The sequence below is a fragment of the Narcine bancroftii genome, chromosome 9, assembly GCF_036971445.1.
Source record: "Narcine bancroftii isolate sNarBan1 chromosome 9, sNarBan1.hap1, whole genome shotgun sequence".
Classification (NCBI taxonomy): Eukaryota; Metazoa; Chordata; class Chondrichthyes; order Torpediniformes; family Narcinidae; genus Narcine; species Narcine bancroftii.
In genome coordinates, this window is record NC_091477.1 from 88549943 (window position 1) to 88558946 (window position 9004).

General features: G+C 37.5%; 1 protein-coding gene across 2 annotated transcripts in view; it reads left to right on the top strand.

The window, feature by feature from the left end:
• The window catches only part of rsrc1 (arginine/serine-rich coiled-coil 1), a 362698-nt gene that overhangs the window by 342124 nt on the left and 11570 nt on the right, over positions 1-9004 (top strand). The gene's annotated exons all lie outside the window — the stretch shown is intronic.

The window sequence follows — 9004 nt, forward strand, 5'->3', positions numbered from 1 at the left end:
GGGGTTGGGGGGAAGATTGTGATCTATTGTAACCTCAGAGCCCACTCCAACCCAAAACTCCAGTTTCAGGTCAGAGTTACAGCTGGGACCAGTAATGAGATGCTTATCAAGAAGAGAAGAAAAAATTCCTGACAAGTCCCCTGGGGCAGCAAATCAATTATTATGTTGAGAAGTCACCAATTTGTCACCCCAGGAGAAAACCGCGATCCAGTTCTGCAAACTCTAAATGGTCAGCTACACTCGCTTGTCTGAACATAGGAACAAGTGGTCAAGTCACCCTCCAAAATTTCTCATTGGAACAAGTTATGTAGAAAAAGATAGCTTGTTATAAGATAGCTTTTAAAGATAGCTTTTATAAGATCTTTTAAAAGTATACACTGTACTTCTGAAAATCTGAAGGTATACATTAATACTAATGTTTTTACAGAACCAATATCTCTCATTCAAACAAATGGCTCAGTTAAATTTGGCAATAATATTTACAGAACTGAAAAGGTTTATTTATGACAGTAATAATTACTGTTCTCCATAAAATAGGTTAATTCCAAGAGGTGATTTTTTTTGTTATGCTGTGGAGACATGTTCACTACATTCATTGAAGCAGATGGGTTATTAATTCTTGTATAGTTTCAAATGTGACTCATTACAATGCAAGAACTTGTATTTCACTGTAATGGGGTGTTGGTCAGTTAAGTATTTTTGATTTGTTATTAACAAAAAGATACAGAAAAGAAGTGAAATGAAAGAACAGTTTTGGGATAGGTTTTATATTGCATGTTATTGGAATACAGACATATTGCAGTGTTTATAGCTTCAAGGCCAAGATCTCCAAGATGTTCAGAATTATTATTTCATTCCATTATTGAAGTTCAGGGTTTTGAATCACTTAGGAAATTGTTTGCAATTTATGGGCAGAAAAGCAAAGAGGCTAAGCAGATCACTATTTTCAAACATACTTGATTGTTATGGGATTTGACAATGCTACGTACCAGGCAGCCACAATAGAAATTAGCCCAGGCAGTGTTAAAGGAGGAAAAACCCAACACCCAACCCCAACCAACCAATTTTCCCTTGCAACCGCTGCAATCGTGTCTGCCTGTCCCGCATCGGACTGGTCAGCCACAAACGAGCCTGCAGCTGACGTGGACTTTTTACCCCCTCCATAAATCTTCGTCCGCGAAGCCAAGCCAAAGAAAAGAATAAGCAATATAACATTTTATCTCATTTATCTAACTTATCTAAACTATCCCCAACTATGCGCGAATATACTTATGTGCGAGTGGAATATCTCAAGCCACTACAGCTTAAGGCACAATTCTCGAAAGGCAGTTCAAAGTTCCATCTCAGAAATTCAGTGTCGACACGAAGGGTTGAAATTGATGTGATGGATGGAACACACAGGCCTTGGATGGATGCGACACGCAGGCCTTGGATGGATGTGAAGCAGTTCATGAAGTGGGTGGGAGGGACCGGGGATGACAGAATGTTTATTAACTCATGATACTCTTGTCCAGGTGCTCCCAGTGAAATGTCCTTTTTAGACAAGTGACAACCAAAACTTCCCTCTTCTTTGGCATAGGAGACACAAAGCAAGTGTTGCTCATAAAGCTTCCAAAACCTTTTCCGTGGGTTAGCCGAATTCAAGTAACAATGGTCACAATCCAAACACAGTATTTCTTCTGCTTCCAGAACCCTTTCCATGGGTCAGCCGATCAAAGTGACCTTCACTTTTTGGTCACAGAGTGATATTCTCATTGCCCTATAACCTGGAGAAATCAGAGACTGTCAATCACCACATGAGGCCACATTCAAAGAATGCTTCTCCAAGAACTGACTCCTCAAGATGGCCACACTCATTCCCCTCTAACATGGGGAAATCAGACAGATTGTCTATAACTACATACAAGGCCACATTCAGTACTGTATTACTTCCAAGAGCACTGCTCTGCAGGAATACATCCTTAAAATGGCCCCTGAGCAAAACTGTACTCAAACTTGAGTCTGTTGATCAAATGGTCTCTGCACCTGGGTTTTCCCAGGGCCCCTTCCTCTCTCTTAGAATGTATCCAATTTAGAAACGCACTGTCCTCAACCTGCTCTCAGTTGACCGTCACTCACCAATGCCTGCAAGGCTTTGTTAAATTTGTTCTCTTAAAGTGACAATCCACAAAAAAAATGAAAATGAACTAAAAAATGAGAGTACATAACAACAGGGTAAATATTGAGAAGGTGTTTTCCTTCATGGGAGAATCTTGGACTCGAGTTTATAGTCTTAGAAGAAGGCGGCACCTATTTTAAGACTGAAGTGTAGCGGAATCTCTTCAATAAAACTGTTGAATGTCTTTGGAACTTGTTGGAGAGAGCAGAGGAGGATTAATCCTTTAATATAATCAAAGCTGAGACATCTATTTAATCATGCGGGGAATAGCATGTTAAGGGGAGAGAATGAGAAGGTGGATTTAAGAAAGTTGGTACAGTTGCTACCTTATTGAATAGCTAAGCAGAGTTGAAGGACCAATTGACCTACTTCACTTATTTCCAATTATCTTGCTTTAACTGTTTTGTTATATTGACATGTCATCATTTGTAGCCTACATTGTGCCCTAAAATATAGTTAACAGAAACATTATATCCAGGTTTACAATGTCATATGCTGAGAAAAATAAAATTGAACAACAATGTAGACATTTTTTTCTGTACCAAAAGTTTTCGGAAACTAAAACATCAACTCTATTGTGCAATGTTTAAAATACATTTATTAATATTTCAACTTTTACTTGAGGATTAGAAAATTATCTAAAAAACATCAACATTTCAGAAATAATTAGAACTAATTGTCATGTTTATTGTATTTTATTTTCTCATGCGATGTGCTGGTCAAGTGTGATGAAGCCTGGATGATTGGTTTAAATAGATGAGTTAAAATCACATATATAGGTATTCCCTGACTTACAACAATAATTGGGTCTGACAAGTTGGTCGTAACTCGGATTGGATGTAGCTCGGGCTACCGCTGGGAGCAGAGACCACTGTATACAGTACTTTTAATACCAAATATGTTTTTGTACTGTAGTTTTAATAATGTGTTTTTTTATTATTGGTCGTATGTGTGGGTGCATGTAACTTGTGTAGGTTGGAAGTTGAGGACCTACACTGTATCAACAATTTAACTCATATTTAAGCAGATTTGCAATAAAAGAGCTCTATCTCTAATTGTGACCTTGAGACAACTACTGTATATACTCGTGTAATTATTGATCTGAGCTCCCAATGCCCCCAACAAAGGACCGTCACCTTGGCCGAGCATCTACCAGAGCTTCCGATGCCCCAGGAACGGACCCTCGCCCCAGCCATCTGCCCTCCCGACGTCCGGGCTGCCCACGCATCCTAACCCACGCCCCAGCTGCCCACCCATCCATACTCCCGACCATGGATCCTTGCCGAACCACCCGCCCATCTGAGCTCTCAGCAGTGGATCCTTACCTTAGCTGCCACCCATCCAAACCCTCAATACCCTAGCCGCCTGCCCATCCAAACTCCTTACTGCAGATCCTCACCTGACCGCCCATCAATCTGAGCTCTCGGCATGAATCCTCATCCTAGCCATTGCCCATCCGAGTCCCTGATGCCCCGGCTGCCTGTCCATCCCAACTTCCCACCACGGTTCCTCACCCCAACCGCCCACCCATCTGAACTCCTGGTGCCCCAATTATGGATTACTTCCTGGTCCCAGCCAAGCGAGCTCCAGCACCTTGAATGAGGCAGGTACTTCATGAGGTCATGTTTGACCCATGAAAAAGTCAACCCCACCCCCCTTTTTTGGCCCAAAAAAGTGGACCAAAAAAATGTAACACTTACACGAACGAGTATATACGATAAAAGTAAAGATTCCATTATTGTCACATTATACTACTGTTAGAATGTAAAATAAATTAAATTCTTTAAATTTTGTCCACCGTAAGGCAGGCAGAGAGTTGCCACTTTGTCCATTGCCCCCCCCCCCCCCCCCCACAAAAACCTGCAGCACCTGGTGGTCCTAGGCGGTCTCCCCTCCAAGTACTGACCAGGCCTGAGCCTGCTTAGCTTCCGAGATCAGACAATCCCAGGCATATTCAAACTTTTAGGTGCTGTACGGTATATTCTCATTAACCAATCCACCTAATTTACAAATATCTTTCAGGAAAGGAAATCTCCAGTATTTTGCCATTCGGTATATTTGTGATTCTAGACTGGTTGACATCAAATAATCAAGTTAACCTCCACATCCTGTGAAATTATGCAGAATCAGAAATCAATTATAGAATCATAGAAATCTTTCACATGGAAAGAGACCTAATAATCTTAATTTCTACAAGTAAGTAACTCAACTATCCTCTTCAAACATAGTGATTTTTTTTTAAACTAGAACTACAAAGCAAAATAATCGTACGTGACTCGCCAGTTGGCAAACTCCTCAAGTCTATTGCATTTGTCTTTTCCTGGAAGATTCTTATACAATTAAAATTGTAAATGTTCATAATTTGACAGTATTGCAGATATTTTGTAATTAATAAATTGTTAATTGATTGAGATGTGTTCTGCATTGAGCAAGGATTCAAACAAAGCCATGGTTGTTAACTACTGCTTCTGTTATGAAGGGCCAACTGGCGAGTATTAACAAATTTTACTACAATGAACATGTTTGAAAATTTGGGTCTCCTTTCCTTGGGTGAGATCCACAACTCAGTCTTGCCCCCACATTCCCTTTTTGACGTTATCACAAAACCTTCTAAACTGTAACTTTCTTCTCAAATTACCTGTTTTGTTTCATTCCACTATTTAGCATTCCAAGGTCCTTGAATATATTGAAGAAAATGGAGAAAAACATTGAGATCATTGATCCCATAATTTTACTTGATATGAAGTTTTCAGATAACTTTCAGAAACTAGCTAAAATGTCCAGATGACAGCAAACTATAATTTGATTCTCATTATTAAATCTTGCTCAAAGCAAGAGAAAATTTGTTTTTTTTTAACTTCTCAGAGTTATGCCCAGTGTTGTAGTCAATAAACTATTGACCATGTATGTGGCAAATAGGTGAGGCTCAAGATCAAGGTAAGCTTGGGATGATTAACTTGTCTCTTGTTACCAAAGCGCACATTGCAAGACTGCCTTTTGAATTTAATTAACACTTTGTTGCAACTGCACATTAGAACTTTCAACAACACCTTGTTGCATTTTATTTCCAGTTGACATTGCAAAATAACTGAGGAGTTTCATGGGAAATATTCATACTGTATTTGGTATCAGACGAAAGGATCAGTTGATAGTGGGATGATCGAAAGGTTAATTAAAGGATTTCAAGAAAAATCTGGAGAGAATTCCAGACCTTTCTGTCTGGGCTGCAGAAGGCAAACCTGCCATCATTGGCGGGGTGAGGAGGGAGAGAATATTGAAATGTTTGGAATTGGAAAATGTGTATGTCTTGCACAGCTGGAGGGCTGAAAGAAGGGTTGATACTGTGGAGAAATTGAAACTTAAAGCCATCTCCATGAGATCAGGAATGAATGATGAGCATTGTCTGAGGTTTGTTGTGATAAGAACGATTGTGTTTTGGACATGTTTATGCCTATGTTCGGTGGAAGATGAGAGGCTGACCGTAAGAACTAGAGAAAAGTCAACTCTCCTCATCACAGTGACATGGATGAGGGTCCCAGTTCCAGACAGGACTGGGATTAGAGAGGGACAATCTCACAGAATTGGAAGTAAGCAGTCCATAAGCTCAGCCCTGCATCAAAACGAATGGCATTTTTTCCTTTGGCACAGTTTGGCAAGATAGTTTCCAGAGAGGGAGATGGAAATGAACAGTCCAATTTTTTTCAATGTGTGCTAAGAAATGTGAAACAAAAATATAAAATAGATATGTTTTAACAATTTTATTGGAAGAGCTCAATGAAACAGATTTTTGTCATCAAATATTACTTGAAAAATATTTACCAACAGAATTTTGTAATAGCTTGGAACAGAAGCATATATTATAAACATTCATTGTATTTTGTTTTTGCTATTCTTGGTGAATATAATCTAAATCATTCTGTCTTAATTTTACTTTAAGAGCGAGGTGACTTGGTCCCTTTTATGATGTAAAACTACCAATTATAAAATTTAAACTCTACATAACAATCAGTTGCAGACAAGCTCTTTAAATCCCCACTTTATTTTGAATTTTAATGAATTTTGTACCTTAGATACAAAGTATTTCAATGAGCAGAAAATAAAAGCAAACAGAAAGAAAGGATTGGAATAAATCAGTAGTAGAAGGTTATTGGGCAGACAGAGAGATAAAAGATAGAAGAAGTCAGTAATTGCCTTTAAGATCAGACTACAAAGCATTACTGTAGATTTTACAAGGCCAACCAGCTACAGAAGAGCTGTAATTTATGAGCTCAGCGTAAAAGAATAGCATAATTGCATTAAAAATTAATGCTAATGAGCACTAAAATGGTGAAGGTGGTTATTATGAAAGTTTGTATTCATCTTCTCTGGGCTGAATGATGGCTGGTGGCTTGATTAATGGCTTAATTTCTATCAATTAGGAGGCAAAAATCTCCTGTGAGGCAAGGGTAAATGGAGCATTGAATTACATATCTAGCCCTGTGTATTTGAGAAAGGGAGCTGCCTATTGTAAGCATAGCTCTGACTTGGCCTGCCTGACAAAAATGGTATAGCCTGTAATGTCTGTGTTACTTCTCCTGACAGGCTCATTGAATGTGGTTACAGGGTGTTTGAAGATGGCTAGCAGATGGTACTTAATGACTGGTACCTTGTAAACACGCTATGTTCTGGTTTATGGTAAATTAATCAGATGGGCCAAGAGGAGCTTTGGAATAGGCAACAATATTGTCGGCTATTCAAGCCATATAATTTCCAATCAATTATAAGCATGTTATGTTTTTCAGTATTACTAATTACTAATGATTCTGATATTCATTCTGCTTTATATTTCCAGTAAAACTGTGACAAATTTGTACATAAAATAAAGCAAATGACAACACAGTTCTTTTGTCATTATATCTTGCAGAAATAAGAGTAATATGAAACAGTTATTTCAACATTTTGTTGCTTTCACATTATCAGGAAATGACCAGAATTAAATAATTAATGGTTATGAACATTCAACAAAAGGAATTACATTGCACTGCTTGAAAAGCAATTATTTGACAGTATTGATATCAGATGATCCCAGATCATCCTTTATTTATTCTGCTCTGTGAAATGTTGAGCATTTTCACATTTCATGTCCTGTTGAATTTACCATTCTTGTCTTCTTCCACCCTGGTTAAAGTACAAAATATAAAAGATAGATTTTAAAGTTTTGATGACTTCATTGTTTCATTTTTTAATAAGTTTTAATACAATTCCATTTGCTCCTTTGTTTTAATTACATTATTTATATTTGTACATAATTTCAGTGAATTTGCCTGGAAAATAAAGTGGTTCGAGGGTTTTTTTTTATCTTTAAGAAACACTCAAAGCATTATTCTGGTCAGGTTAAATAACTATAAATAGAAGCATGGATTATGTCATAAAAAAGAATAATCTTCAATTGGTGGTGTGGCACAACCTCCTTAATTCGTTGCATCTTTATAAAACAGTTCACCTTTTTTTAAAAAAATCCTACGTAGTTCGAGAAATTAAAATCAATTGTACACAGAGGCTGTCAGTTAAAACTTAATTTCAAGTACAAAAATGCATCCTTAATACCAAAATACACGATGTATGTTTGCACGAGCCCACTGACATATACTTGCAGGTTTTAACAGTCACAGGTGAAAATCATTATTTTTCAGCAAATGCCTTGATGAATCCAATGCAATAAAAATACTTGCTTGAGCCGAGAGTAAATTATTTTCTCCTTTTGGAAGTTTATTTTTCTTGCCTAATACCAAGTATCATTCCCTCCTTGCAAAAGATAGCATTTATTTCCAGGCATTGGATAAGGCAGCATACACACAAGAGCTGCCCAGAGTAATGAACCTCTGCTTCTGTTTTCCTTTTAGTCCTTTAGGAAAGACAATTTCATTGAATGCTCCTTCGGCAAGAGATTTCTACATTCTGAAGCTTTGACTCTGATAAATAACAAAATATTTTAGATGATACATCTTGAGGGATGAGCCCAACCTTGAATTCCAGATTTAATTTTTGAGATTATTCAACATTTGTTCTTATGCTTCCTGAAAGCAGTGTTGAGTTTACTACTGATGGAAGAGTTAATTATTTTTGACAGCTGCAGTTGTATAACAATTATCAGACTGTTGTAAAGTGCTTTTAGGTGCATGTTGACAAATGTTGATGTGTAACTTCAAAGTAAGGTTGATGGTTTAACTCATGGGTGTACTAATAAGTTGTAAGACCATTTGGTTAAATCATTCCCTGCGTTTTTACCATGTTTAGTATTTTTATTGTCCAGTGCAGAACCAAATTTAATGTTCCAATTTGCAATGGTACTTTTGACATATTTTACATCAAGAGCTCCTCTTTATAAAAGGTAGTTCCCAGGAAAGCATTTCTGAACACAGAATAGATCCACAATTGTTGAAATGGAGTTTGATGGGTCTGTGAGACAGCTCAGTAAACGTGCATTCCAATTATAAGCATAGTCCATGAATCTTCAATCATCTAATTTAGTTTTGAATTAATAATTCTATTGTGTTTTTATGTAAAAAGAATTTAAAAAACAGGAATACATTAAAATAAATTCTTCAAACCAATATGTTCCTTCAGTACATGAATGTCACCGGAACAATTTCCATTTACACAATATCAGAACTTCTAACATACTGGAGTTTATCGTGCTCCCTTTTTGTGCAGATGTCCAAAATCCCGATGTGGGGGTAATGGATCTCAAGGACTTTGAGATTTTCCAATGAAGAATGTAGATGCAAAATATGTTTCTCAGGTGCCCCCACATCTTATTACTCGAAAAGCTCACTTTCCCAGACCTTTACTCAGATGTACCCCCTC